General features: G+C 48.4%; 36 non-coding genes across 36 annotated transcripts; all 36 read left to right on the forward strand.

Moving 5' to 3' along the window:
* The first annotated feature begins 188 nt into the window (after positions 1-188).
* LOC130618895 (U5 spliceosomal RNA) lies at positions 189-309 on the forward strand. Its single transcript, XR_008979640.1, has one exon. It is a non-coding gene; the product is annotated as a U5 spliceosomal RNA (small nuclear RNA).
* A 549-nt stretch (positions 310-858) lies between these two features.
* Positions 859-979, forward strand: LOC130619845 (U5 spliceosomal RNA). Its single transcript, XR_008980583.1, has one exon. It is a non-coding gene; the product is annotated as a U5 spliceosomal RNA (small nuclear RNA).
* A 549-nt stretch (positions 980-1528) lies between these two features.
* LOC130618897 (U5 spliceosomal RNA) lies at positions 1529-1649 on the forward strand. Its single transcript, XR_008979641.1, has one exon. It is a non-coding gene; the product is annotated as a U5 spliceosomal RNA (small nuclear RNA).
* A 549-nt stretch (positions 1650-2198) lies between these two features.
* Positions 2199-2319, forward strand: LOC130618899 (U5 spliceosomal RNA). Its single transcript, XR_008979643.1, has one exon. It is a non-coding gene; the product is annotated as a U5 spliceosomal RNA (small nuclear RNA).
* Positions 2320-2867: 548 nt separating this feature from the next.
* LOC130619846 (U5 spliceosomal RNA) lies at positions 2868-2988 on the forward strand. The gene has a single exon (XR_008980584.1). It is a non-coding gene; the product is annotated as a U5 spliceosomal RNA (small nuclear RNA).
* Positions 2989-3536: 548 nt separating this feature from the next.
* On the forward strand, positions 3537-3657 carry LOC130618900 (U5 spliceosomal RNA). Its single transcript, XR_008979644.1, has one exon. It is a non-coding gene; the product is annotated as a U5 spliceosomal RNA (small nuclear RNA).
* Positions 3658-4205: 548 nt separating this feature from the next.
* On the forward strand, positions 4206-4326 carry LOC130619847 (U5 spliceosomal RNA). Its single transcript, XR_008980585.1, has one exon. It is a non-coding gene; the product is annotated as a U5 spliceosomal RNA (small nuclear RNA).
* Positions 4327-4874: 548 nt separating this feature from the next.
* LOC130618901 (U5 spliceosomal RNA) lies at positions 4875-4995 on the forward strand. Its single transcript, XR_008979646.1, has one exon. It is a non-coding gene; the product is annotated as a U5 spliceosomal RNA (small nuclear RNA).
* Positions 4996-5542: 547 nt separating this feature from the next.
* On the forward strand, positions 5543-5663 carry LOC130618903 (U5 spliceosomal RNA). Its single transcript, XR_008979647.1, has one exon. It is a non-coding gene; the product is annotated as a U5 spliceosomal RNA (small nuclear RNA).
* A 549-nt stretch (positions 5664-6212) lies between these two features.
* LOC130618904 (U5 spliceosomal RNA) lies at positions 6213-6333 on the forward strand. Its single transcript, XR_008979648.1, has one exon. It is a non-coding gene; the product is annotated as a U5 spliceosomal RNA (small nuclear RNA).
* A 549-nt stretch (positions 6334-6882) lies between these two features.
* Positions 6883-7003, forward strand: LOC130618905 (U5 spliceosomal RNA). The gene has a single exon (XR_008979649.1). It is a non-coding gene; the product is annotated as a U5 spliceosomal RNA (small nuclear RNA).
* A 549-nt stretch (positions 7004-7552) lies between these two features.
* On the forward strand, positions 7553-7673 carry LOC130619849 (U5 spliceosomal RNA). Its single transcript, XR_008980586.1, has one exon. It is a non-coding gene; the product is annotated as a U5 spliceosomal RNA (small nuclear RNA).
* Positions 7674-8222: 549 nt separating this feature from the next.
* On the forward strand, positions 8223-8343 carry LOC130618906 (U5 spliceosomal RNA). The gene has a single exon (XR_008979650.1). It is a non-coding gene; the product is annotated as a U5 spliceosomal RNA (small nuclear RNA).
* A 549-nt stretch (positions 8344-8892) lies between these two features.
* Positions 8893-9013, forward strand: LOC130618907 (U5 spliceosomal RNA). The gene has a single exon (XR_008979651.1). It is a non-coding gene; the product is annotated as a U5 spliceosomal RNA (small nuclear RNA).
* A 549-nt stretch (positions 9014-9562) lies between these two features.
* LOC130618909 (U5 spliceosomal RNA) lies at positions 9563-9683 on the forward strand. Its single transcript, XR_008979652.1, has one exon. It is a non-coding gene; the product is annotated as a U5 spliceosomal RNA (small nuclear RNA).
* A 549-nt stretch (positions 9684-10232) lies between these two features.
* On the forward strand, positions 10233-10353 carry LOC130618910 (U5 spliceosomal RNA). The gene has a single exon (XR_008979653.1). It is a non-coding gene; the product is annotated as a U5 spliceosomal RNA (small nuclear RNA).
* A 548-nt stretch (positions 10354-10901) lies between these two features.
* Positions 10902-11022, forward strand: LOC130618912 (U5 spliceosomal RNA). The gene has a single exon (XR_008979655.1). It is a non-coding gene; the product is annotated as a U5 spliceosomal RNA (small nuclear RNA).
* A 549-nt stretch (positions 11023-11571) lies between these two features.
* On the forward strand, positions 11572-11692 carry LOC130618913 (U5 spliceosomal RNA). The gene has a single exon (XR_008979657.1). It is a non-coding gene; the product is annotated as a U5 spliceosomal RNA (small nuclear RNA).
* A 548-nt stretch (positions 11693-12240) lies between these two features.
* On the forward strand, positions 12241-12361 carry LOC130618914 (U5 spliceosomal RNA). The gene has a single exon (XR_008979658.1). It is a non-coding gene; the product is annotated as a U5 spliceosomal RNA (small nuclear RNA).
* Positions 12362-12910: 549 nt separating this feature from the next.
* LOC130618915 (U5 spliceosomal RNA) lies at positions 12911-13031 on the forward strand. Its single transcript, XR_008979659.1, has one exon. It is a non-coding gene; the product is annotated as a U5 spliceosomal RNA (small nuclear RNA).
* A 548-nt stretch (positions 13032-13579) lies between these two features.
* LOC130618916 (U5 spliceosomal RNA) lies at positions 13580-13700 on the forward strand. The gene has a single exon (XR_008979660.1). It is a non-coding gene; the product is annotated as a U5 spliceosomal RNA (small nuclear RNA).
* Positions 13701-14249: 549 nt separating this feature from the next.
* On the forward strand, positions 14250-14370 carry LOC130618917 (U5 spliceosomal RNA). Its single transcript, XR_008979661.1, has one exon. It is a non-coding gene; the product is annotated as a U5 spliceosomal RNA (small nuclear RNA).
* A 549-nt stretch (positions 14371-14919) lies between these two features.
* Positions 14920-15040, forward strand: LOC130618918 (U5 spliceosomal RNA). Its single transcript, XR_008979662.1, has one exon. It is a non-coding gene; the product is annotated as a U5 spliceosomal RNA (small nuclear RNA).
* Positions 15041-15589: 549 nt separating this feature from the next.
* On the forward strand, positions 15590-15710 carry LOC130618920 (U5 spliceosomal RNA). The gene has a single exon (XR_008979663.1). It is a non-coding gene; the product is annotated as a U5 spliceosomal RNA (small nuclear RNA).
* A 549-nt stretch (positions 15711-16259) lies between these two features.
* On the forward strand, positions 16260-16380 carry LOC130618921 (U5 spliceosomal RNA). The gene has a single exon (XR_008979664.1). It is a non-coding gene; the product is annotated as a U5 spliceosomal RNA (small nuclear RNA).
* Positions 16381-16929: 549 nt separating this feature from the next.
* On the forward strand, positions 16930-17050 carry LOC130618922 (U5 spliceosomal RNA). Its single transcript, XR_008979665.1, has one exon. It is a non-coding gene; the product is annotated as a U5 spliceosomal RNA (small nuclear RNA).
* A 549-nt stretch (positions 17051-17599) lies between these two features.
* On the forward strand, positions 17600-17720 carry LOC130619778 (U5 spliceosomal RNA). Its single transcript, XR_008980517.1, has one exon. It is a non-coding gene; the product is annotated as a U5 spliceosomal RNA (small nuclear RNA).
* A 549-nt stretch (positions 17721-18269) lies between these two features.
* On the forward strand, positions 18270-18390 carry LOC130618924 (U5 spliceosomal RNA). Its single transcript, XR_008979668.1, has one exon. It is a non-coding gene; the product is annotated as a U5 spliceosomal RNA (small nuclear RNA).
* A 549-nt stretch (positions 18391-18939) lies between these two features.
* LOC130618853 (U5 spliceosomal RNA) lies at positions 18940-19060 on the forward strand. Its single transcript, XR_008979597.1, has one exon. It is a non-coding gene; the product is annotated as a U5 spliceosomal RNA (small nuclear RNA).
* Positions 19061-19608: 548 nt separating this feature from the next.
* LOC130618823 (U5 spliceosomal RNA) lies at positions 19609-19729 on the forward strand. Its single transcript, XR_008979567.1, has one exon. It is a non-coding gene; the product is annotated as a U5 spliceosomal RNA (small nuclear RNA).
* Positions 19730-20276: 547 nt separating this feature from the next.
* Positions 20277-20397, forward strand: LOC130618925 (U5 spliceosomal RNA). The gene has a single exon (XR_008979669.1). It is a non-coding gene; the product is annotated as a U5 spliceosomal RNA (small nuclear RNA).
* Positions 20398-20946: 549 nt separating this feature from the next.
* On the forward strand, positions 20947-21067 carry LOC130618926 (U5 spliceosomal RNA). The gene has a single exon (XR_008979670.1). It is a non-coding gene; the product is annotated as a U5 spliceosomal RNA (small nuclear RNA).
* A 549-nt stretch (positions 21068-21616) lies between these two features.
* On the forward strand, positions 21617-21737 carry LOC130619708 (U5 spliceosomal RNA). Its single transcript, XR_008980446.1, has one exon. It is a non-coding gene; the product is annotated as a U5 spliceosomal RNA (small nuclear RNA).
* A 549-nt stretch (positions 21738-22286) lies between these two features.
* LOC130618927 (U5 spliceosomal RNA) lies at positions 22287-22407 on the forward strand. Its single transcript, XR_008979671.1, has one exon. It is a non-coding gene; the product is annotated as a U5 spliceosomal RNA (small nuclear RNA).
* A 549-nt stretch (positions 22408-22956) lies between these two features.
* On the forward strand, positions 22957-23077 carry LOC130618928 (U5 spliceosomal RNA). The gene has a single exon (XR_008979672.1). It is a non-coding gene; the product is annotated as a U5 spliceosomal RNA (small nuclear RNA).
* Positions 23078-23626: 549 nt separating this feature from the next.
* On the forward strand, positions 23627-23747 carry LOC130618929 (U5 spliceosomal RNA). Its single transcript, XR_008979673.1, has one exon. It is a non-coding gene; the product is annotated as a U5 spliceosomal RNA (small nuclear RNA).
* The last annotated feature ends 513 nt before the right edge of the window (positions 23748-24260 follow it).

The raw sequence follows: 24260 nt of genomic DNA on the forward strand, positions 1-24260 counted from the left end.
TAGTGATTCACGCGAACGCACTCAACTAGGTGATGTAGATCAGAAAGGTGAAAGTCCTTGTGTCAAGTCTACACCTCACGATGCAGCACCTTTTAAGCGTCCTCTACGAACGGACACACTGGCAAGCGGCACACCACAAGCAAAGGTTAAGTCGGCTCGAAGGCACAACAGGTCGCGCCGACTTACGACAACTCTGGGCTTTCTTCAGTTCACGCACAAATCTTTCGCCTTTTACTAAAGATTTCCGTGGAGAAGGCCAAAACGATGAGTATATAGACGATTTTTCTACTGTCTCGCTTCGGCGGGACGATCACTAGTCTAAATGAAAAAACGTGCAGGAGGCCATACGCGGGCCTATCTCTCATCTCGCTCACAGAGACTTGGTAAGCACGGTCCACTCAATGGCTTTCCAAATGCGAAGAGTGAAGGCCGCAGACGGCAGGGGTTGAGCCAAGGGCCTTTCGGCCGTATCCCGCTCACAAGTTTTTTTTTTTTTTTTAGCAGAATAATACATACGAGCTAATCAAAATCGGCTCGAGGAAAGAAATAAAGTTCAGAGACAACCAAAGGAGTCGAACTGCAGTAGAAACAAACTAGATGTAACGCAAGCCACTAGTACGACGTATTGCCTACAGGGACCACACTCTCCGAGACAGCGAACGCAACTTCCTAGTGATTCACGCGAACGCACTCAACTAGGTGATGTAGATCAGAAAGGTGAAAGTCCTTGTGTCAAGTCTACACCTCACGATGCAGCACCTTTTAAGCGTCCTCTACGAACGGACACACTGGCAAGCGGCACACCACAAGCAAAGGTTAAGTCGGCTCGAAGGCACAACAGGTCGCGCCGACTTACGACAACACTGGGCTTTCTTCAGTTCACGCACAAATCTTTCGCCTTTTACTAAAGATTTCCGTGGAGAAGGCCAAAACGATGAGTATATAGACGATTTTTCTACTGTCTCGCTTCGGCGGGACGATCACTAGTCTAAATGAAAAAACGTGCAGGAGGCCATACGCGGGCCTATCTCTCATCTCGCTCACAGAGACTTGGTAAGCACGGTCCACTCAATGGCTTTCCAAATGCGAAGAGTGAAGGCCGCAGACGGCAGGGGTTGAGCCAAGGGCCTTTCGGCCGTATCCCGCTCACAAGTTTTTTTTTTTTTTTTAGCAGAATAATACATACGAGCTAATCAAAATCGGCTCGAGGAAAGAAATAAAGTTCAGAGACAACCAAAGGAGTCGAACTGCAGTAGAAACAAACTAGATGTAACGCAAGCCACTAGTACGACGTATTGCCTACAGGGACCACACTCTCCGAGACAGCGAACGCAACTTCCTAGTGATTCACGCGAACGCACTCAACTAGGTGATGTAGATCAGAAAGGTGAAAGTCCTTGTGTCAAGTCTACACCTCACGATGCAGCACCTTTTAAGCGTCCTCTACGAACGGACACACTGGCAAGCGGCACACCACAAGCAAAGGTTAAGTCGGCTCGAAGGCACAACAGGTCGCGCCGACTTACGACAACTCTGGGCTTTCTTCAGTTCACGCACAAATCTTTCGCCTTTTACTAAAGATTTCCGTGGAGAAGGCCAAAACGATGAGTATATAGACGATTTTTCTACTGTCTCGCTTCGGCGGGACGATCACTAGTCTAAATGAAAAAACGTGCAGGAGGCCATACGCGGGCCTATCTCTCATCTCGCTCACAGAGACTTGGTAAGCACGGTCCACTCAATGGCTTTCCAAATGCGAAGAGTGAAGGCCGCAGACGGCAGGGGTTGAGCCAAGGGCCTTTCGGCCGTATCCCGCTCACAAGTTTTTTTTTTTTTTTTAGCAGAATAATACATACGAGCTAATCAAAATCGGCTCGAGGAAAGAAATAAAGTTCAGAGACAACCAAAGGAGTCGAACTGCAGTAGAAACAAACTAGATGTAACGCAAGCCACTAGTACGACGTATTGCCTACAGGGACCACACTCTCCGAGACAGCGAACGCAACTTCCTAGTGATTCACGCGAACGCACTCAACTAGGTGATGTAGATCAGAAAGGTGAAAGTCCTTGTGTCAAGTCTACACCTCACGATGCAGCACCTTTTAAGCGTCCTCTACGAACGGACACACTGGCAAGCGGCACACCACAAGCAAAGGTTAAGTCGGCTCGAAGGCACAACAGGTCGCGCCGACTTACGACAACTCTGGGCTTTCTTCAGTTCACGCACAAATCTTTCGCCTTTTACTAAAGATTTCCGTGGAGAAGGCCAAAACGATGAGTATATAGACGATTTTTCTACTGTCTCGCTTCGGCGGGACGATCACTAGTCTAAATGAAAAAACGTGCAGGAGGCCATACGCGGGCCTATCTCTCATCTCGCTCACAGAGACTTGGTAAGCACGGTCCACTCAATGGCTTTCCAAATGCGAAGAGTGAAGGCCGCAGACGGCAGGGGTTGAGCCAAGGGCCTTTCGGCCGTATCCCGCTCACAAGTTTTTTTTTTTTTTTAGCAGAATAATACATACGAGCTAATCAAAATCGGCTCGAGGAAAGAAATAAAGTTCAGAGACAACCAAAGGAGTCGAACTGCAGTAGAAACAAACTAGATGTAACGCAAGCCACTAGTACGACGTATTGCCTACAGGGACCACACTCTCCGAGACAGCGAACGCAACTTCCTAGTGATTCACGCGAACGCACTCAACTAGGTGATGTAGATCAGAAAGGTGAAAGTCCTTGTGTCAAGTCTACACCTCACGATGCAGCACCTTTTAAGCGTCCTCTACGAACGGACACACTGGCAAGCGGCACACCACAAGCAAAGGTTAAGTCGGCTCGAAGGCACAACAGGTCGCGCCGACTTACGACAACACTGGGCTTTCTTCAGTTCACGCACAAATCTTTCGCCTTTTACTAAAGATTTCCGTGGAGAAGGCCAAAACGATGAGTATATAGACGATTTTTCTACTGTCTCGCTTCGGCGGGACGATCACTAGTCTAAATGAAAAAACGTGCAGGAGGCCATACGCGGGCCTATCTCTCATCTCGCTCACAGAGACTTGGTAAGCACGGTCCACTCAATGGCTTTCCAAAAGCGAAGAGTGAAGGCCGCAGACGGCAGGGGTTGAGCCAAGGGCCTTTCGGCCGTATCCCGCTCACAAGTTTTTTTTTTTTTTTAGCAGAATAATACATACGAGCTAATCAAAATCGGCTCGAGGAAAGAAATAAAGTTCAGAGACAACCAAAGGAGTCGAACTGCAGTAGAAACAAACTAGATGTAACGCAAGCCACTAGTACGACGTATTGCCTACAGGGACCACACTCTCCGAGACAGCGAACGCAACTTCCTAGTGATTCACGCGAACGCACTCAACTAGGTGATGTAGATCAGAAAGGTGAAAGTCCTTGTGTCAAGTCTACACCTCACGATGCAGCACCTTTTAAGCGTCCTCTACGAACGGACACACTGGCAAGCGGCACACCACAAGCAAAGGTTAAGTCGGCTCGAAGGCACAACAGGTCGCGCCGACTTACGACAACTCTGGGCTTTCTTCAGTTCACGCACAAATCTTTCGCCTTTTACTAAAGATTTCCGTGGAGAAGGCCAAAACGATGAGTATATAGACGATTTTTCTACTGTCTCGCTTCGGCGGGACGATCACTAGTCTAAATGAAAAAACGTGCAGGAGGCCATACGCGGGCCTATCTCTCATCTCGCTCACAGAGACTTGGTAAGCACGGTCCACTCAATGGCTTTCCAAATGCGAAGAGTGAAGGCCGCAGACGGCAGGGGTTGAGCCAAGGGCCTTTCGGCCGTATCCCGCTCACAAGTTTTTTTTTTTTTTTAGCAGAATAATACATACGAGCTAATCAAAATCGGCTCGAGGAAAGAAATAAAGTTCAGAGACAACCAAAGGAGTCGAACTGCAGTAGAAACAAACTAGATGTAACGCAAGCCACTAGTACGACGTATTGCCTACAGGGACCACACTCTCCGAGACAGCGAACGCAACTTCCTAGTGATTCACGCGAACGCACTCAACTAGGTGATGTAGATCAGAAAGGTGAAAGTCCTTGTGTCAAGTCTACACCTCACGATGCAGCACCTTTTAAGCGTCCTCTACGAACGGACACACTGGCAAGCGGCACACCACAAGCAAAGGTTAAGTCGGCTCGAAGGCACAACAGGTCGCGCCGACTTACGACAACACTGGGCTTTCTTCAGTTCACGCACAAATCTTTCGCCTTTTACTAAAGATTTCCGTGGAGAAGGCCAAAACGATGAGTATATAGACGATTTTTCTACTGTCTCGCTTCGGCGGGACGATCACTAGTCTAAATGAAAAAACGTGCAGGAGGCCATACGCGGGCCTATCTCTCATCTCGCTCACAGAGACTTGGTAAGCACGGTCCACTCAATGGCTTTCCAAAAGCGAAGAGTGAAGGCCGCAGACGGCAGGGGTTGAGCCAAGGGCCTTTCGGCCGTATCCCGCTCACAAGTTTTTTTTTTTTTTTAGCAGAATAATACATACGAGCTAATCAAAATCGGCTCGAGGAAAGAAATAAAGTTCAGAGACAACCAAAGGAGTCGAACTGCAGTAGAAACAAACTAGATGTAACGCAAGCCACTAGTACGACGTATTGCCTACAGGGACCACACTCTCCGAGACAGCGAACGCAACTTCCTAGTGATTCACGCGAACGCACTCAACTAGGTGATGTAGATCAGAAAGGTGAAAGTCCTTGTGTCAAGTCTACACCTCACGATGCAGCACCTTTTAAGCGTCCTCTACGAACGGACACACTGGCAAGCGGCACACCACAAGCAAAGGTTAAGTCGGCTCGAAGGCACAACAGGTCGCGCCGACTTACGACAACTCTGGGCTTTCTTCAGTTCACGCACAAATCTTTCGCCTTTTACTAAAGATTTCCGTGGAGAAGGCCAAAACGATGAGTATATAGACGATTTTTCTACTGTCTCGCTTCGGCGGGACGATCACTAGTCTAAATGAAAAAACGTGCAGGAGGCCATACGCGGGCCTATCTCTCATCTCGCTCACAGAGACTTGGTAAGCACGGTCCACTCAATGGCTTTCCAAATGCGAAGAGTGAAGGCCGCAGACGGCAGGGGTTGAGCCAAGGGCCTTTCGGCCGTATCCCGCTCACAAGTTTTTTTTTTTTTTAGCAGAATAATACATACGAGCTAATCAAAATCGGCTCGAGGAAAGAAATAAAGTTCAGAGACAACCAAAGGAGTCGAACTGCAGTAGAAACAAACTAGATGTAACGCAAGCCACTAGTACGACGTATTGCCTACAGGGACCACACTCTCCGAGACAGCGAACGCAACTTCCTAGTGATTCACGCGAACGCACTCAACTAGGTGATGTAGATCAGAAAGGTGAAAGTCCTTGTGTCAAGTCTACACCTCACGATGCAGCACCTTTTAAGCGTCCTCTACGAACGGACACACTGGCAAGCGGCACACCACAAGCAAAGGTTAAGTCGGCTCGAAGGCACAACAGGTCGCGCCGACTTACGACAACTCTGGGCTTTCTTCAGTTCACGCACAAATCTTTCGCCTTTTACTAAAGATTTCCGTGGAGAAGGCCAAAACGATGAGTATATAGACGATTTTTCTACTGTCTCGCTTCGGCGGGACGATCACTAGTCTAAATGAAAAAACGTGCAGGAGGCCATACGCGGGCCTATCTCTCATCTCGCTCACAGAGACTTGGTAAGCACGGTCCACTCAATGGCTTTCCAAATGCGAAGAGTGAAGGCCGCAGACGGCAGGGGTTGAGCCAAGGGCCTTTCGGCCGTATCCCGCTCACAAGTTTTTTTTTTTTTTTTAGCAGAATAATACATACGAGCTAATCAAAATCGGCTCGAGGAAAGAAATAAAGTTCAGAGACAACCAAAGGAGTCGAACTGCAGTAGAAACAAACTAGATGTAACGCAAGCCACTAGTACGACGTATTGCCTACAGGGACCACACTCTCCGAGACAGCGAACGCAACTTCCTAGTGATTCACGCGAACGCACTCAACTAGGTGATGTAGATCAGAAAGGTGAAAGTCCTTGTGTCAAGTCTACACCTCACGATGCAGCACCTTTTAAGCGTCCTCTACGAACGGACACACTGGCAAGCGGCACACCACAAGCAAAGGTTAAGTCGGCTCGAAGGCACAACAGGTCGCGCCGACTTACGACAACTCTGGGCTTTCTTCAGTTCACGCACAAATCTTTCGCCTTTTACTAAAGATTTCCGTGGAGAAGGCCAAAACGATGAGTATATAGACGATTTTTCTACTGTCTCGCTTCGGCGGGACGATCACTAGTCTAAATGAAAAAACGTGCAGGAGGCCATACGCGGGCCTATCTCTCATCTCGCTCACAGAGACTTGGTAAGCACGGTCCACTCAATGGCTTTCCAAATGCGAAGAGTGAAGGCCGCAGACGGCAGGGGTTGAGCCAAGGGCCTTTCGGCCGTATCCCGCTCACAAGTTTTTTTTTTTTTTTTAGCAGAATAATACATACGAGCTAATCAAAATCGGCTCGAGGAAAGAAATAAAGTTCAGAGACAACCAAAGGAGTCGAACTGCAGTAGAAACAAACTAGATGTAACGCAAGCCACTAGTACGACGTATTGCCTACAGGGACCACACTCTCCGAGACAGCGAACGCAACTTCCTAGTGATTCACGCGAACGCACTCAACTAGGTGATGTAGATCAGAAAGGTGAAAGTCCTTGTGTCAAGTCTACACCTCACGATGCAGCACCTTTTAAGCGTCCTCTACGAACGGACACACTGGCAAGCGGCACACCACAAACAAAGGTTAAGTCGGCTCGAAGGCACAACAGGTCGCGCCGACTTACGACAACTCTGGGCTTTCTTCAGTTCACGCACAAATCTTTCGCCTTTTACTAAAGATTTCCGTGGAGAAGGCCAAAACGATGAGTATATAGACGATTTTTCTACTGTCTCGCTTCGGCGGGACGATCACTAGTCTAAATGAAAAAACGTGCAGGAGGCCATACGCGGGCCTATCTCTCATCTCGCTCACAGAGACTTGGTAAGCACGGTCCACTCAATGGCTTTCCAAATGCGAAGAGTGAAGGCCGCAGACGGCAGGGGTTGAGCCAAGGGCCTTTCGGCCGTATCCCGCTCACAAGTTTTTTTTTTTTTTTTAGCAGAATAATACATACGAGCTAATCAAAATCGGCTCGAGGAAAGAAATAAAGTTCAGAGACAACCAAAGGAGTCGAACTGCAGTAGAAACAAACTAGATGTAACGCAAGCCACTAGTACGACGTATTGCCTACAGGGACCACACTCTCCGAGACAGCGAACGCAACTTCCTAGTGATTCACGCGAACGCACTCAACTAGGTGATGTAGATCAGAAAGGTGAAAGTCCTTGTGTCAAGTCTACACCTCACGATGCAGCACCTTTTAAGCGTCCTCTACGAACGGACACACTGGCAAGCGGCACACCACAAGCAAAGGTTAAGTCGGCTCGAAGGCACAACAGGTCGCGCCGACTTACGACAACACTGGGCTTTCTTCAGTTCACGCACAAATCTTTCGCCTTTTACTAAAGATTTCCGTGGAGAAGGCCAAAACGATGAGTATATAGACGATTTTTCTACTGTCTCGCTTCGGCGGGACGATCACTAGTCTAAATGAAAAAACGTGCAGGAGGCCATACGCGGGCCTATCTCTCATCTCGCTCACAGAGACTTGGTAAGCACGGTCCACTCAATGGCTTTCCAAATGCGAAGAGTGAAGGCCGCAGACGGCAGGGGTTGAGCCAAGGGCCTTTCGGCCGTATCCCGCTCACAAGTTTTTTTTTTTTTTTTAGCAGAATAATACATACGAGCTAATCAAAATCGGCTCGAGGAAAGAAATAAAGTTCAGAGACAACCAAAGGAGTCGAACTGCAGTAGAAACAAACTAGATGTAACGCAAGCCACTAGTACGACGTATTGCCTACAGGGACCACACTCTCCGAGACAGCGAACGCAACTTCCTAGTGATTCACGCGAACGCACTCAACTAGGTGATGTAGATCAGAAAGGTGAAAGTCCTTGTGTCAAGTCTACACCTCACGATGCAGCACCTTTTAAGCGTCCTCTACGAACGGACACACTGGCAAGCGGCACACCACAAGCAAAGGTTAAGTCGGCTCGAAGGCACAACAGGTCGCGCCGACTTACGACAACTCTGGGCTTTCTTCAGTTCACGCACAAATCTTTCGCCTTTTACTAAAGATTTCCGTGGAGAAGGCCAAAACGATGAGTATATAGACGATTTTTCTACTGTCTCGCTTCGGCGGGACGATCACTAGTCTAAATGAAAAAACGTGCAGGAGGCCATACGCGGGCCTATCTCTCATCTCGCTCACAGAGACTTGGTAAGCACGGTCCACTCAATGGCTTTCCAAATGCGAAGAGTGAAGGCCGCAGACGGCAGGGGTTGAGCCAAGGGCCTTTCGGCCGTATCCCGCTCACAAGTTTTTTTTTTTTTTTTAGCAGAATAATACATACGAGCTAATCAAAATCGGCTCGAGGAAAGAAATAAAGTTCAGAGACAACCAAAGGAGTCGAACTGCAGTAGAAACAAACTAGATGTAACGCAAGCCACTAGTACGACGTATTGCCTACAGGGACCACACTCTCCGAGACAGCGAACGCAACTTCCTAGTGATTCACGCGAACGCACTCAACTAGGTGATGTAGATCAGAAAGGTGAAAGTCCTTGTGTCAAGTCTACACCTCACGATGCAGCACCTTTTAAGCGTCCTCTACGAACGGACACACTGGCAAGCGGCACACCACAAGCAAAGGTTAAGTCGGCTCGAAGGCACAACAGGTCGCGCCGACTTACGACAACTCTGGGCTTTCTTCAGTTCACGCACAAATCTTTCGCCTTTTACTAAAGATTTCCGTGGAGAAGGCCAAAACGATGAGTATATAGACGATTTTTCTACTGTCTCGCTTCGGCGGGACGATCACTAGTCTAAATGAAAAAACGTGCAGGAGGCCATACGCGGGCCTATCTCTCATCTCGCTCACAGAGACTTGGTAAGCACGGTCCACTCAATGGCTTTCCAAATGCGAAGAGTGAAGGCCGCAGACGGCAGGGGTTGAGCCAAGGGCCTTTCGGCCGTATCCCGCTCACAAGTTTTTTTTTTTTTTTTAGCAGAATAATACATACGAGCTAATCAAAATCGGCTCGAGGAAAGAAATAAAGTTCAGAGACAACCAAAGGAGTCGAACTGCAGTAGAAACAAACTAGATGTAACGCAAGCCACTAGTACGACGTATTGCCTACAGGGACCACACTCTCCGAGACAGCGAACGCAACTTCCTAGTGATTCACGCGAACGCACTCAACTAGGTGATGTAGATCAGAAAGGTGAAAGTCCTTGTGTCAAGTCTACACCTCACGATGCAGCACCTTTTAAGCGTCCTCTACGAACGGACACACTGGCAAGCGGCACACCACAAGCAAAGGTTAAGTCGGCTCGAAGGCACAACAGGTCGCGCCGACTTACGACAACTCTGGGCTTTCTTCAGTTCACGCACAAATCTTTCGCCTTTTACTAAAGATTTCCGTGGAGAAGGCCAAAACGATGAGTATATAGACGATTTTTCTACTGTCTCGCTTCGGCGGGACGATCATTAGTCTAAATGAAAAAACGTGCAGGAGGCCATACGCGGGCCTATCTCTCATCTCGCTCACAGAGACTTGGTAAGCACGGTCCACTCAATGGCTTTCCAAATGCGAAGAGTGAAGGCCGCAGACGGCAGGGGTTGAGCCAAGGGCCTTTCGGCCGTATCCCGCTCACAAGTTTTTTTTTTTTTTTTAGCAGAATAATACATACGAGCTAATCAAAATCGGCTCGAGGAAAGAAATAAAGTTCAGAGACAACCAAAGGAGTCGAACTGCAGTAGAAACAAACTAGATGTAACGCAAGCCACTAGTACGACGTATTGCCTACAGGGACCACACTCTCCGAGACAGCGAACGCAACTTCCTAGTGATTCACGCGAACGCACTCAACTAGGTGATGTAGATCAGAAAGGTGAAAGTCCTTGTGTCAAGTCTACACCTCACGATGCAGCACCTTTTAAGCGTCCTCTACGAACGGACACACTGGCAAGCGGCACACCACAAGCAAAGGTTAAGTCGGCTCAAAGGCACAACAGGTCGCGCCGACTTACGACAACTCTGGGCTTTCTTCAGTTCACGCACAAATCTTTCGCCTTTTACTAAAGATTTCCGTGGAGAAGGCCAAAACGATGAGTATATAGACGATTTTTCTACTGTCTCGCTTCGGCGGGACGATCACTAGTCTAAATGAAAAAACGTGCAGGAGGCCATACGCGGGCCTATCTCTCATCTCGCTCACAGAGACTTGGTAAGCACGGTCCACTCAATGGCTTTCCAAATGCGAAGAGTGAAGGCCGCAGACGGCAGGGGTTGAGCCAAGGGCCTTTCGGCCGTATCCCGCTCACAAGTTTTTTTTTTTTTTTAGCAGAATAATACATACGAGCTAATCAAAATCGGCTCGAGGAAAGAAATAAAGTTCAGAGACAACCAAAGGAGTCGAACTGCAGTAGAAACAAACTAGATGTAACGCAAGCCACTAGTACGACGTATTGCCTACAGGGACCACACTCTCCGAGACAGCGAACGCAACTTCCTAGTGATTCACGCGAACGCACTCAACTAGGTGATGTAGATCAGAAAGGTGAAAGTCCTTGTGTCAAGTCTACACCTCACGATGCAGCACCTTTTAAGCGTCCTCTACGAACGGACACACTGGCAAGCGGCACACCACAAGCAAAGGTTAAGTCGGCTCGAAGGCACAACAGGTCGCGCCGACTTACGACAACTCTGGGCTTTCTTCAGTTCACGCACAAATCTTTCGCCTTTTACTAAAGATTTCCGTGGAGAAGGCCAAAACGATGAGTATATAGACGATTTTTCTACTGTCTCGCTTCGGCGGGACGATCACTAGTCTAAATGAAAAAACGTGCAGGAGGCCATACGCGGGCCTATCTCTCATCTCGCTCACAGAGACTTGGTAAGCACGGTCCACTCAATGGCTTTCCAAATGCGAAGAGTGAAGGCCGCAGACGGCAGGGGTTGAGCCAAGGGCCTTTCGGCCGTATCCCGCTCACAAGTTTTTTTTTTTTTTTTAGCAGAATAATACATACGAGCTAATCAAAATCGGCTCGAGGAAAGAAATAAAGTTCAGAGACAACCAAAGGAGTCGAACTGCAGTAGAAACAAACTAGATGTAACGCAAGCCACTAGTACGACGTATTGCCTACAGGGACCACACTCTCCGAGACAGCGAACGCAACTTCCTAGTGATTCACGCGAACGCACTCAACTAGGTGATGTAGATCAGAAAGGTGAAAGTCCTTGTGTCAAGTCTACACCTCACGATGCAGCACCTTTTAAGCGTCCTCTACGAACGGACACACTGGCAAGCGGCACACCACAAGCAAAGGTTAAGTCGGCTCGAAGGCACAACAGGTCGCGCCGACTTACGACAACTCTGGGCTTTCTTCAGTTCACGCACAAATCTTTCGCCTTTTACTAAAGATTTCCGTGGAGAAGGCCAAAACGATGAGTATATAGACGATTTTTCTACTGTCTCGCTTCGGCGGGACGATCACTAGTCTAAATGAAAAAACGTGCAGGAGGCCATACGCGGGCCTATCTCTCATCTCGCTCACAGAGACTTGGTAAGCACGGTCCACTCAATGGCTTTCCAAATGCGAAGAGTGAAGGCCGCAGACGGCAGGGGTTGAGCCAAGGGCCTTTCGGCCGTATCCCGCTCACAAGTTTTTTTTTTTTTTTAGCAGAATAATACATACGAGCTAATCAAAATCGGCTCGAGGAAAGAAATAAAGTTCAGAGACAACCAAAGGAGTCGAACTGCAGTAGAAACAAACTAGATGTAACGCAAGCCACTAGTACGACGTATTGCCTACAGGGACCACACTCTCCGAGACAGCGAACGCAACTTCCTAGTGATTCACGCGAACGCACTCAACTAGGTGATGTAGATCAGAAAGGTGAAAGTCCTTGTGTCAAGTCTACACCTCACGATGCAGCACCTTTTAAGCGTCCTCTACGAACGGACACACTGGCAAGCGGCACACCACAAGCAAAGGTTAAGTCGGCTCGAAGGCACAACAGGTCGCGCCGACTTACGACAACTCTGGGCTTTCTTCAGTTCACGCACAAATCTTTCGCCTTTTACTAAAGATTTCCGTGGAGAAGGCCAAAACGATGAGTATATAGACGATTTTTCTACTGTCTCGCTTCGGCGGGACGATCACTAGTCTAAATGAAAAAACGTGCAGGAGGCCATACGCGGGCCTATCTCTCATCTCGCTCACAGAGACTTGGTAAGCACGGTCCACTCAATGGCTTTCCAAATGCGAAGAGTGAAGGCCGCAGACGGCAGGGGTTGAGCCAAGGGCCTTTCGGCCGTATCCCGCTCACAAGTTTTTTTTTTTTTTTTAGCAGAATAATACATACGAGCTAATCAAAATCGGCTCGAGGAAAGAAATAAAGTTCAGAGACAACCAAAGGAGTCGAACTGCAGTAGAAACAAACTAGATGTAACGCAAGCCACTAGTACGACGTATTGCCTACAGGGACCACACTCTCCGAGACAGCGAACGCAACTTCCTAGTGATTCACGCGAACGCACTCAACTAGGTGATGTAGATCAGAAAGGTGAAAGTCCTTGTGTCAAGTCTACACCTCACGATGCAGCACCTTTTAAGCGTCCTCTACGAACGGACACACTGGCAAGCGGCACACCACAAGCAAAGGTTAAGTCGGCTCAAAGGCACAACAGGTCGCGCCGACTTACGACAACTCTGGGCTTTCTTCAGTTCACGCACAAATCTTTCGCCTTTTACTAAAGATTTCCGTGGAGAAGGCCAAAACGATGAGTATATAGACGATTTTTCTACTGTCTCGCTTCGGCGGGACGATCACTAGTCTAAATGAAAAAACGTGCAGGAGGCCATACGCGGGCCTATCTCTCATCTCGCTCACAGAGACTTGGTAAGCACGGTCCACTCAATGGCTTTCCAAATGCGAAGAGTGAAGGCCGCAGACGGCAGGGGTTGAGCCAAGGGCCTTTCGGCCGTATCCCGCTCACAAGTTTTTTTTTTTTTTTAGCAGAATAATACATACGAGCTAATCAAAATCGGCTCGAGGAAAGAAATAAAGTTCAGAGACAACCAAAGGAGTCGAACTGCAGTAGAAACAAACTAGATGTAACGCAAGCCACTAGTACGACGTATTGCCTACAGGGACCACACTCTCCGAGACAGCGAACGCAACTTCCTAGTGATTCACGCGAACGCACTCAACTAGGTGATGTAGATCAGAAAGGTGAAAGTCCTTGTGTCAAGTCTACACCTCACGATGCAGCACCTTTTAAGCGTCCTCTACGAACGGACACACTGGCAAGCGGCACACCACAAGCAAAGGTTAAGTCGGCTCGAAGGCACAACAGGTCGCGCCGACTTACGACAACTCTGGGCTTTCTTCAGTTCACGCACAAATCTTTCGCCTTTTACTAAAGATTTCCGTGGAGAAGGCCAAAACGATGAGTATATAGACGATTTTTCTACTGTCTCGCTTCGGCGGGACGATCACTAGTCTAAATGAAAAAACGTGCAGGAGGCCATACGCGGGCCTATCTCTCATCTCGCTCACAGAGACTTGGTAAGCACGGTCCACTCAATGGCTTTCCAAATGCGAAGAGTGAAGGCCGCAGACGGCAGGGGTTGAGCCAAGGGCCTTTCGGCCGTATCCCGCTCACAAGTTTTTTTTTTTTTTTTAGCAGAATAATACATACGAGCTAATCAAAATCGGCTCGAGGAAAGAAATAAAGTTCAGAGACAACCAAAGGAGTCGAACTGCAGTAGAAACAAACTAGATGTAACGCAAGCCACTAGTACGACGTATTGCCTACAGGGACCACACTCTCCGAGACAGCGAACGCAACTTCCTAGTGATTCACGCGAACGCACTCAACTAGGTGATGTAGATCAGAAAGGTGAAAGTCCTTGTGTCAAGTCTACACCTCACGATGCAGCACCTTTTAAGCGTCCTCTACGAACGGACACACTGGCAAGCGGCACACCACAAGCAAAGGTTAAGTCGGCTCAAAGGCACAACAGGTCGCGCCGACTTACGACAACTCTGGGCTTTCTTCAGTTCACGCACAAATCTTTCGCCTTTTACTAAAGATTTCCGTGGAGAAGGCCAAAACGATGAGTATATAGACGATTTTTCTACTGTCTCGCTTCGGCGGGACGATCACTAGTCTAAATGAAAAAACGTGCAGGAGGCCATACGCGGGCCTATCTCTCATCTCGCTCACAGAGACTTGGTAAGCACGGTCCACTCAATGGCTTTCCAAATGCGAAGAGTGAAGGCCGCAGACGGCAGGGGTTGAGCCAAGGGCCTTTCGGCCGTATCCCGCTCACAAGTTTTTTTTTTTTTTTTAGCAGAATAATACATACGAGCTAATCAAAATCGGCTCGAGGAAAGAAATAAAGTTCAGAGACAACCAAAGGAGTCGAACTGCAGTAGAAACAAACTAGATGTAACGCAAGCCACTAGTACGACGTATTGCCTACAGGGACCACACTCTCCGAGACAGCGAACGCAACTTCCTAGTGATTCACGCGAACGCACTCAACTAGGTGATGTAGATCAGAAAGGTGAAAGTCCTTGTGTCAAGTCTACACCTCACGATGCAGCACCTTTTAAGCGTCCTCTACGAACGGACACACTGGCAAGCGGCACACCACAAGCAAAGGTTAAGTCGGCTCGAAGGCACAACAGGTCGCGCCGACTTACGACAACTCTGGGCTTTCTTCAGTTCACGCACAAATCTTTCGCCTTTTACTAAAGATTTCCGTGGAGAAGGCCAAAACGATGAGTATATAGACGATTTTTCTACTGTCTCGCTTCGGCGGGACGATCACTAGTCTAAATGAAAAAACGTGCAGGAGGCCATACGCGGGCCTATCTCTCATCTCGCTCACAGAGACTTGGTAAGCACGGTCCACTCAATGGCTTTCCAAATGCGAAGAGTGAAGGCCGCAGACGGCAGGGGTTGAGCCAAGGGCCTTTCGGCCGTATCCCGCTCACAAGTTTTTTTTTTTTTTTTAGCAGAATAATACATACGAGCTAATCAAAATCGGCTCGAGGAAAGAAATAAAGTTCAGAGACAACCAAAGGAGTCGAACTGCAGTAGAAACAAACTAGATGTAACGCAAGCCACTAGTACGACGTATTGCCTACAGGGACCACACTCTCCGAGACAGCGAACGCAACTTCCTAGTGATTCACGCGAACGCACTCAACTAGGTGATGTAGATCAGAAAGGTGAAAGTCCTTGTGTCAAGTCTACACCTCACGATGCAGCACCTTTTAAGCGTCCTCTACGAACGGACACACTGGCAAGCGGCACACCACAAGCAAAGGTTAAGTCGGCTCGAAGGCACAACAGGTCGCGCCGACTTACGACAACTCTGGGCTTTCTTCAGTTCACGCACAAATCTTTCGCCTTTTACTAAAGATTTCCGTGGAGAAGGCCAAAACGATGAGTATATAGACGATTTTTCTACTGTCTCGCTTCGGCGGGACGATCACTAGTCTAAATGAAAAAACGTGCAGGAGGCCATACGCGGGCCTATCTCTCATCTCGCTCACAGAGACTTGGTAAGCACGGTCCACTCAATGGCTTTCCAAATGCGAAGAGTGAAGGCCGCAGACGGCAGGGGTTGAGCCAAGGGCCTTTCGGCCGTATCCCGCTCACAAGTTTTTTTTTTTTTTTTAGCAGAATAATACATACGAGCTAATCAAAATCGGCTCGAGGAAAGAAATAAAGTTCAGAGACAACCAAAGGAGTCGAACTGCAGTAGAAACAAACTAGATGTAACGCAAGCCACTAGTACGACGTATTGCCTACAGGGACCACACTCTCCGAGACAGCGAACGCAACTTCCTAGTGATTCACGCGAACGCACTCAACTAGGTGATGTAGATCAGAAAGGTGAAAGTCCTTGTGTCAAGTCTACACCTCACGATGCAGCACCTTTTAAGCGTCCTCTACGAACGGACACACTGGCAAGCGGCACACCACAAGCAAAGGTTAAGTCGGCTCGAAGGCACAACAGGTCGCGCCGACTTACGACAACTCTGGGCTTTCTTCAGTTCACGCACAAATCTTTCGCCTTTTACTAAAGATTTCCGTGGAGAAGGCCAAAACGATGAGTATATAGACGATTTTTCTACTGTCTCGCTTCGGCGGGACGATCACTAGTCTAAATGAAAAAACGTGCAGGAGGCCATACGCGGGCCTATCTCTCATCTCGCTCACAGAGACTTGGTAAGCACGGTCCACTCAATGGCTTTCCAAATGCGAAGAGTGAAGGCCGCAGACGGCAGGGGTTGAGCCAAGGGCCTTTCGGCCGTATCCCGCTCACAAGTTTTTTTTTTTTTTTTAGCAGAATAATACATACGAGCTAATCAAAATCGGCTCGAGGAAAGAAATAAAGTTCAGAGACAACCAAAGGAGTCGAACTGCAGTAGAAACAAACTAGATGTAACGCAAGCCACTAGTACGACGTATTGCCTACAGGGACCACACTCTCCGAGACAGCGAACGCAACTTCCTAGTGATTCACGCGAACGCACTCAACTAGGTGATGTAGATCAGAAAGGTGAAAGTCCTTGTGTCAAGTCTACACCTCACGATGCAGCACCTTTTAAGCGTCCTCTACGAACGGACACACTGGCAAGCGGCACACCACAAGCAAAGGTTAAGTCGGCTCGAAGGCACAACAGGTCGCGCCGACTTACGACAACTCTGGGCTTTCTTCAGTTCACGCACAAATCTTTCGCCTTTTACTAAAGATTTCCGTGGAGAAGGCCAAAACGATGAGTATATAGACGATTTTTCTACTGTCTCGCTTCGGCGGGACGATCACTAGTCTAAATGAAAAAACGTGCAGGAGGCCATACGCGGGCCTATCTCTCATCTCGCTCACAGAGACTTGGTAAGCACGGTCCACTCAATGGCTTTCCAAATGCGAAGAGTGAAGGCCGCAGACGGCAGGGGTTGAGCCAAGGGCCTTTCGGCCGTATCCCGCTCACAAGTTTTTTTTTTTTTTTTAGCAGAATAATACATACGAGCTAATCAAAATCGGCTCGAGGAAAGAAATAAAGTTCAGAGACAACCAAAGGAGTCGAACTGCAGTAGAAACAAACTAGATGTAACGCAAGCCACTAGTACGACGTATTGCCTACAGGGACCACACTCTCCGAGACAGCGAACGCAACTTCCTAGTGATTCACGCGAACGCACTCAACTAGGTGATGTAGATCAGAAAGGTGAAAGTCCTTGTGTCAAGTCTACACCTCACGATGCAGCACCTTTTAAGCGTCCTCTACGAACGGACACACTGGCAAGCGGCACACCACAAGCAAAGGTTAAGTCGGCTCGAAGGCACAACAGGTCGCGCCGACTTACGACAACTCTTGGCTTTCTTCAGTTCACGCACAAATCTTTCGCCTTTTACTAAAGATTTCCGTGGAGAAGGCCAAAACGATGAGTATATAGACGATTTTTCTACTGTCTCGCTTCGGCGGGACGATCACTAGTCTAAATGAAAAAACGTGCAGGAGGCCATACGCGGGCCTATCTCTCATCTCGCTCACAGAGACTTGGTAAGCACGGTCCACTCAATGGCTTTCCAAATGCGAAGAGTGAAGGCCGCAGACGGCAGGGGTTGAGCCAAGGGCCTTTCGGCCGTATCCCGCTCACAAGTTTTTTTTTTTTTTTTAGCAGAATAATACATACGAGCTAATCAAAATCGGCTCGAGGAAAGAAATAAAGTTCAGAGACAACCAAAGGAGTCGAACTGCAGTAGAAACAAACTAGATGTAACGCAAGCCACTAGTACGACGTATTGCCTACAGGGACCACACTCTCCGAGACAGCGAACGCAACTTCCTAGTGATTCACGCGAACGCACTCAACTAGGTGATGTAGATCAGAAAGGTGAAAGTCCTTGTGTCAAGTCTACACCTCACGATGCAGCACCTTTTAAGCGTCCTCTACGAACGGACACACTGGCAAGCGGCACACCACAAGCAAAGGTTAAGTCGGCTCGAAGGCACAACAGGTCGCGCCGACTTACGACAACTCTGGGCTTTCTTCAGTTCACGCACAAATCTTTCGCCTTTTACTAAAGATTTCCGTGGAGAAGGCCAAAACGATGAGTATATAGACGATTTTTCTACTGTCTCGCTTCGGCGGGACGATCACTAGTCTAAATGAAAAAACGTGCAGGAGGCCATACGCGGGCCTATCTCTCATCTCGCTCACAGAGACTTGGTAAGCACGGTCCACTCAATGGCTTTCCAAATGCGAAGAGTGAAGGCCGCAGACGGCAGGGGTTGAGCCAAGGGCCTTTCGGCCGTATCCCGCTCACAAGTTTTTTTTTTTTTTTTAGCAGAATAATACATACGAGCTAATCAAAATCGGCTCGAGGAAAGAAATAAAGTTCAGAGACAACCAAAGGAGTCGAACTGCAGTAGAAACAAACTAGATGTAACGCAAGCCACTAGTACGACGTATTGCCTACAGGGACCACACTCTCCGAGACAGCGAACGCAACTTCCTAGTGATTCACGCGAACGCACTCAACTAGGTGATGTAGATCAGAAAGGTGAAAGTCCTTGTGTCAAGTCTACACCTCACGATGCAGCACCTTTTAAGCGTCCTCTACGAACGGACACACTGGCAAGCGGCACACCACAAGCAAAGCTTAAGTCGGCTCGAAGGCACAACAGGTCGCGCCGACTTACGACAACTCTGGGCTTTCTTCAGATCACGCACAAATCTTTCGCCTTTTACTAAAGATTTCCGTGGAGAAGGCCAAAACGATGAGTATATAGACGATTTTTCTACTGTCTCGCTTCGGCGGGACGATCACTAGTCTAAATGAAAAAACGTGCAGGAGGCCATACGCGGGCCTATCTCTCATCTCGCTCACAGAGACTTGGTAAGCACGGTCCACTCAATGGCTTTCCAAATGCGAAGAGTGAAGGCCGCAGACGGCAGGGGTTGAGCCAAGGGCCTTTCGGCCGTATCCCGCTCACAAGTTTTTTTTTTTTTTTAGCAGAATAATACATACGAGCTAATCAAAATCGGCTCGAGGAAAGAAATAAAGTTCAGAGACAACCAAAGGAGTCGAACTGCAGTAGAAACAAACTAGATGTAACGCAAGCCACTAGTACGACGTATTGCCTACAGGGACCACACTCTCCGAGACAGCGAACGCAACTTCCTAGTGATTCACGCGAACGCACTCAACTAGGTGATGTAGATCAGAAAGGTGAAAGTCCTTGTGTCAAGTCTACACCTCACGATGCAGCACCTTTTAAGCGTCCTCTACGAACGGACACACTGGCAAGCGGCACACCACAAGCAAAGGTTAAGTCGGCTCGAAGGCACAACAGGTCGCGCCGACTTACGACAACTCTGGGCTTTCTTCAGTTCACGCACAAATCTTTCGCCTTTTACTAAAGATTTCCGTGGAGAAGGCCAAAACGATGAGTATATAGACCATTTTTCTACTGTCTCGCTTCGGCGGGACGATCACTAGTCTAAATGAAAAAACGTGCAGGAGGCCATACGCGGGCCTATCTCTCATCTCGCTCACAGAGACTTGGTAAGCACGGTCCACTCAATGGCTTTCCAAATGCGAAGAGTGAAGGCCGCAGACGGCAGGGGTTGAGCCAAGGGCCTTTTGGCCGTATCCCGCTCACAAGTTTTTTTTTTTTTTAGCAGAATAATACATACGAGCTAATCAAAATCGGCTCGAGGAAAGAAATAAAGTTCAGAGACAACCAAAGGAGTCGAACTGCAGTAGAAACAAACTAGATGTAACGCAAGCCACTAGTACGACGTATTGCCTACAGGGACCACACTCTCCGAGACAGCGAACGCAACTTCCTAGTGATTCACGCGAACGCACTCAACTAGGTGATGTAGATCAGAAAGGTGAAAGTCCTTGTGTCAAGTCTACACCTCACGATGCAGCACCTTTTAAGCGTCCTCTACGAACGGACACACTGGCAAGCGGCACACCACAAGCAAAGGTTAAGTCGGCTCGAAGGCACAACACGTCGCGCCGACTTACGACAACTCTGGGCTTTCTTCAGTTCACGCACAAATCTTTCGCCTTTTACTAAAGATTTCCGTGGAGAAGGCCAAAACGATGAGTATATAGACGATTTTTCTACTGTCTCGCTTCGGCGGGACGATCACTAGTCTAAATGAAAAAACGTGCAGGAGGCCATACGCGGGCCTATCTCTCATCTCGCTCACAGAGACTTGGTAAGCACGGTCCACTCAATGGCTTTCCAAATGCGAAGAGTGAAGGCCGCAGACGGCAGGGGTTGAGCCAAGGGCCTTTCGGCCGTATCCCGCTCACAAGTTTTTTTTTTTTTTTTAGCAGAATATTACATACGAGCTAATCAAAATCGGCTCGAGGAAAGAAATAAAGTTCAGAGACAACCAAAGGAGTCGAACTGCAGTAGAAACAAACTAGATGTAACGCAAGCCACTAGTACGACGTATTGCCTACAGGGACCACACTCTCCGAGACAGCGAACGCAACTTCCTAGTGATTCACGCGAACGCACTCAACTAGGTGATGTAGATCAGAAAGGTGAAAGTCCTTGTGTCAAGTCTACACCTCACGATGCAGCACCTTTTAAGCGTCCTCTACGAACGGACACACTGGCAAGCGGCACACCACAAGCAAAGGTTAAGTCGGCTCGAAGGCACAACAGGTCGCGCCGACTTACGACAACTCTGGGCTTTCTTCAGTTCACGCACAAATCTTTCGCCTTTTACTAAAGATTTCCGTGGAGAAGGCCAAAACGATGAGTATATAGACGATTTTTCTACTGTCTCGCTTCGGCGGGACGATCACTAGTCTAAATGAAAAAACGTGCAGGAGGCCATACGCGGGCCTATCTCTCATCTCGCTCACAGAGACTTGGTAAGCACGGTCCACTCAATGGCTTTCCAAATGCGAAGAGTGAAGGCCGCAGACGGCAGGGGTTGAGCCAAGGGCCTTTCGGCCGTATCCCGCTCACAAGTTTTTTTTTTTTTTTTAGCAGAATAATACATACGAGCTAATCAAAATCGGCTCGAGGAAAGAAATAAAGTTCAGAGACAACCAAAGGAGTCGAACTGCAGTAGAAACAAACTAGATGTAACGCAAGCCACTAGTACGACGTATTGCCTACAGGGACCACACTCTCCGAGACAGCGAACGCAACTTCCTAGTGATTCACGCGAACGCACTCAACTAGGTGATGTAGATCAGAAAGGTGAAAGTCCTTGTGTCAAGTCTACACCTCACGATGCAGCACCTTTCAAGCGTCCTCTACGAACGGACACACTGGCAAGCGGCACACCACAAGCAAAGGTTAAGTCGGCTCGAAGGCACAACAGGTCGCGCCGACTTACGACAACTCTGGGCTTTCTTCAGTTCACGCAAAAATCTTTCGCCTTTTACTAAAGATTTCCGTGGAGAAGGCCAAAACGATGAGTATATAGACGATTTTTCTACTGTCTCGCTTCGGCGGGACGATCACTAGTCTAAATGAAAAAACGTGCAGGAGGCCATACGCGGGCCTATCTCTCATCTCGCTCACAGAGACTTGGTAAGCACGGTCCACTCAATGGCTTTCCAAATGCGAAGAGTGAAGGCCGCAGACGGCAGGGGTTGAGCCAAGGGCCTTTCGGCCGTATCCCGCTCACAAGTTTTTTTTTTTTTTTTAGCAGAATAATACATACGAGCTAATCAAAATCGGCTCGAGGAAAGAAATAAAGTTCAGAGACAACCAAAGGAGTCGAACTGCAGTAGAAACAAACTAGATGTAACGCAAGCCACTAGTACGACGTATTGCCTACAGGGACCACACTCTCCGAGACAGCGAACGCAACTTCCTAGTGATTCACGCGAACGCACTCAACTAGGTGATGTAGATCAGAAAGGTGAAAGTCCTTGTGTCAAGTCTACACCTCACGATGCAGCACCTTTTAAGCGTCCTCTACGAACGGACACACTGGCAAGCGGCACACCACAAGCAAAGGTTAAGTCGGCTCGAAGGCACAACAGGTCGCGCCGACTTACGACAACTCTGGGCTTTCTTCAGTTCACGCACAAATCTTTCGCCTTTTACTAAAGATTTCCGTGGAGAAGGCCAAAACGATGAGTATATAGACGATTTTTCTACTGTCTCGCTTCGGCGGGACGATCACTAGTCTAAATGAAAAAACGTGCAGGAGGCCATACGCGGGCCTATCTCTCATCTCGCTCACAGAGACTTGGTAAGCACGGTCCACTCAATGTCTTTCCAAATGCGAAGAGTGAAGGCCGCAGACGGCTGGGGTTGAGCCAAGGGCCTTTCGGCCGTATCCCGCTCACAAGTTTTTTTTTTTTTTTTAGCAGAATAATACATACGAGCTAATCAAAATCGGCTCGAGGAAAGAAATAAAGTTCAGAGACAACCGAAGGAGTCGAACTGCAGTAGAAACAAACTAGATGTAACGCAAGCCACTAGTACGACGTATTGCCTACAGGGACCACACTCTCCGAGACAGCGAACGCAACTTCCTAGTGATTCACGCGAACGCACTCAACTAGGTGATGTAGATCAGAAAGGTGAAAGTCCTTGTGTCAAGTCTACACCTCACGATGCAGCACCTTTTAAGCGTCCTCTACGAACGGACACACTGGCAAGCGGCACACCACAAGCAAAGGTTAAGTCGGCTCGAAGGCACAACAGGTCGCGCCGACTTACGACAACTCTGGGCTTTCTTCAGTTCACGCACAAATCTTTCGCCTTTTACTAAAGATTTCCGTGGAGAAGGCCAAAACGATGAGTATATAGACGATTTTTCTACTGTCTCGCTTCGGCGGGACGATCACTAGTCTAAATGAAAAAACGTGCAGGAGGCCATACGCGGGCCTATCTCTCATCTCGCTCACAGAGACTTGGTAAGCACGGTCCACTCAATGGCTTTCCAAATGCGAAGAGTGAAGGCCGCAGACGGCAGGGGTTGAGCCAAGGGCCTTTCGGCCGTATCCCGCTCACAAGTTTTTTTTTTTTTTTTAGCAGAATAATACATACGAGCTAATCAAAATCGGCTCGAGGAAAGAAATAAAGTTCAGAGACAACCAAAGGAGTCGAACTGCAGTAGAAACAAACTAGATGTAACGCAAGCCACTAGTACGACGTATTGCCTACAGGGACCACACTCTCCGAGACAGCGAACGCAACTTCCTAGTGATTCACGCGAACGCACTCAACTAGGTGATGTAGATCAGAAAGGTGAAAGTCCTTGTGTCAAGTCTACACCTCACGATGCAGCACCTTTTAAGCGTCCTCTACGAACGGACACACTGGCAAGCGGCACACCACAAGCAAAGGTTAAGTCGGCTCAAAGGCACAACAGGTCGCGCCGACTTACGACAACTCTGGGCTTTCTTCAGTTCACGCACAAATCTTTCGCCTTTTACTAAAGATTTCCGTGGAGAAGGCCAAAACGATGAGTATATAGACGATTTTTCTACTGTCTCGCTTCGGCGGGACGATCACTAGTCTAAATGAAAAAACGTGCAGGAGGCCATACGCGGGCCTATCTCTCATCTCGCTCACAGAGACTTGGTAAGCACGGTCCACTCAATGGCTTTCCAAATGCGAAGAGTGAAGGCCGCAGACGGCAGGGGTTGAGCCAAGGGCCTTTCGGCCGTATCCCGCTCACAAGTTTTTTTTTTTTTTTAGCAGAATAATACATACGAGCTAATCAAAATCGGCTCGAGGAAAGAAATAAAGTTCAGAGACAACCAAAGGAGTCGAACTGCAGTAGAAACAAACTAGATGTAACGCAAGCCACTAGTACGACGTATTGCCTACAGGGACCACACTCTCCGAGACAGCGAACGCAACTTCCTAGTGATTCACGCGAACGCACTCAACTAGGTGATGTAGATCAGAAAGGTGAAAGTCCTTGTGTCAAGTCTACACCTCACGATGCAGCACCTTTTAAGCGTCCTCTACGAACGGACACACTGGCAAGCGGCACACCACAAGCAAAGGTTAAGTC

The sequence above is a fragment of the Hydractinia symbiolongicarpus genome, chromosome 11 (genome assembly GCF_029227915.1).
Source record: "Hydractinia symbiolongicarpus strain clone_291-10 chromosome 11, HSymV2.1, whole genome shotgun sequence".
Taxonomy (NCBI): Eukaryota; Metazoa; Cnidaria; class Hydrozoa; order Anthoathecata; family Hydractiniidae; genus Hydractinia; species Hydractinia symbiolongicarpus.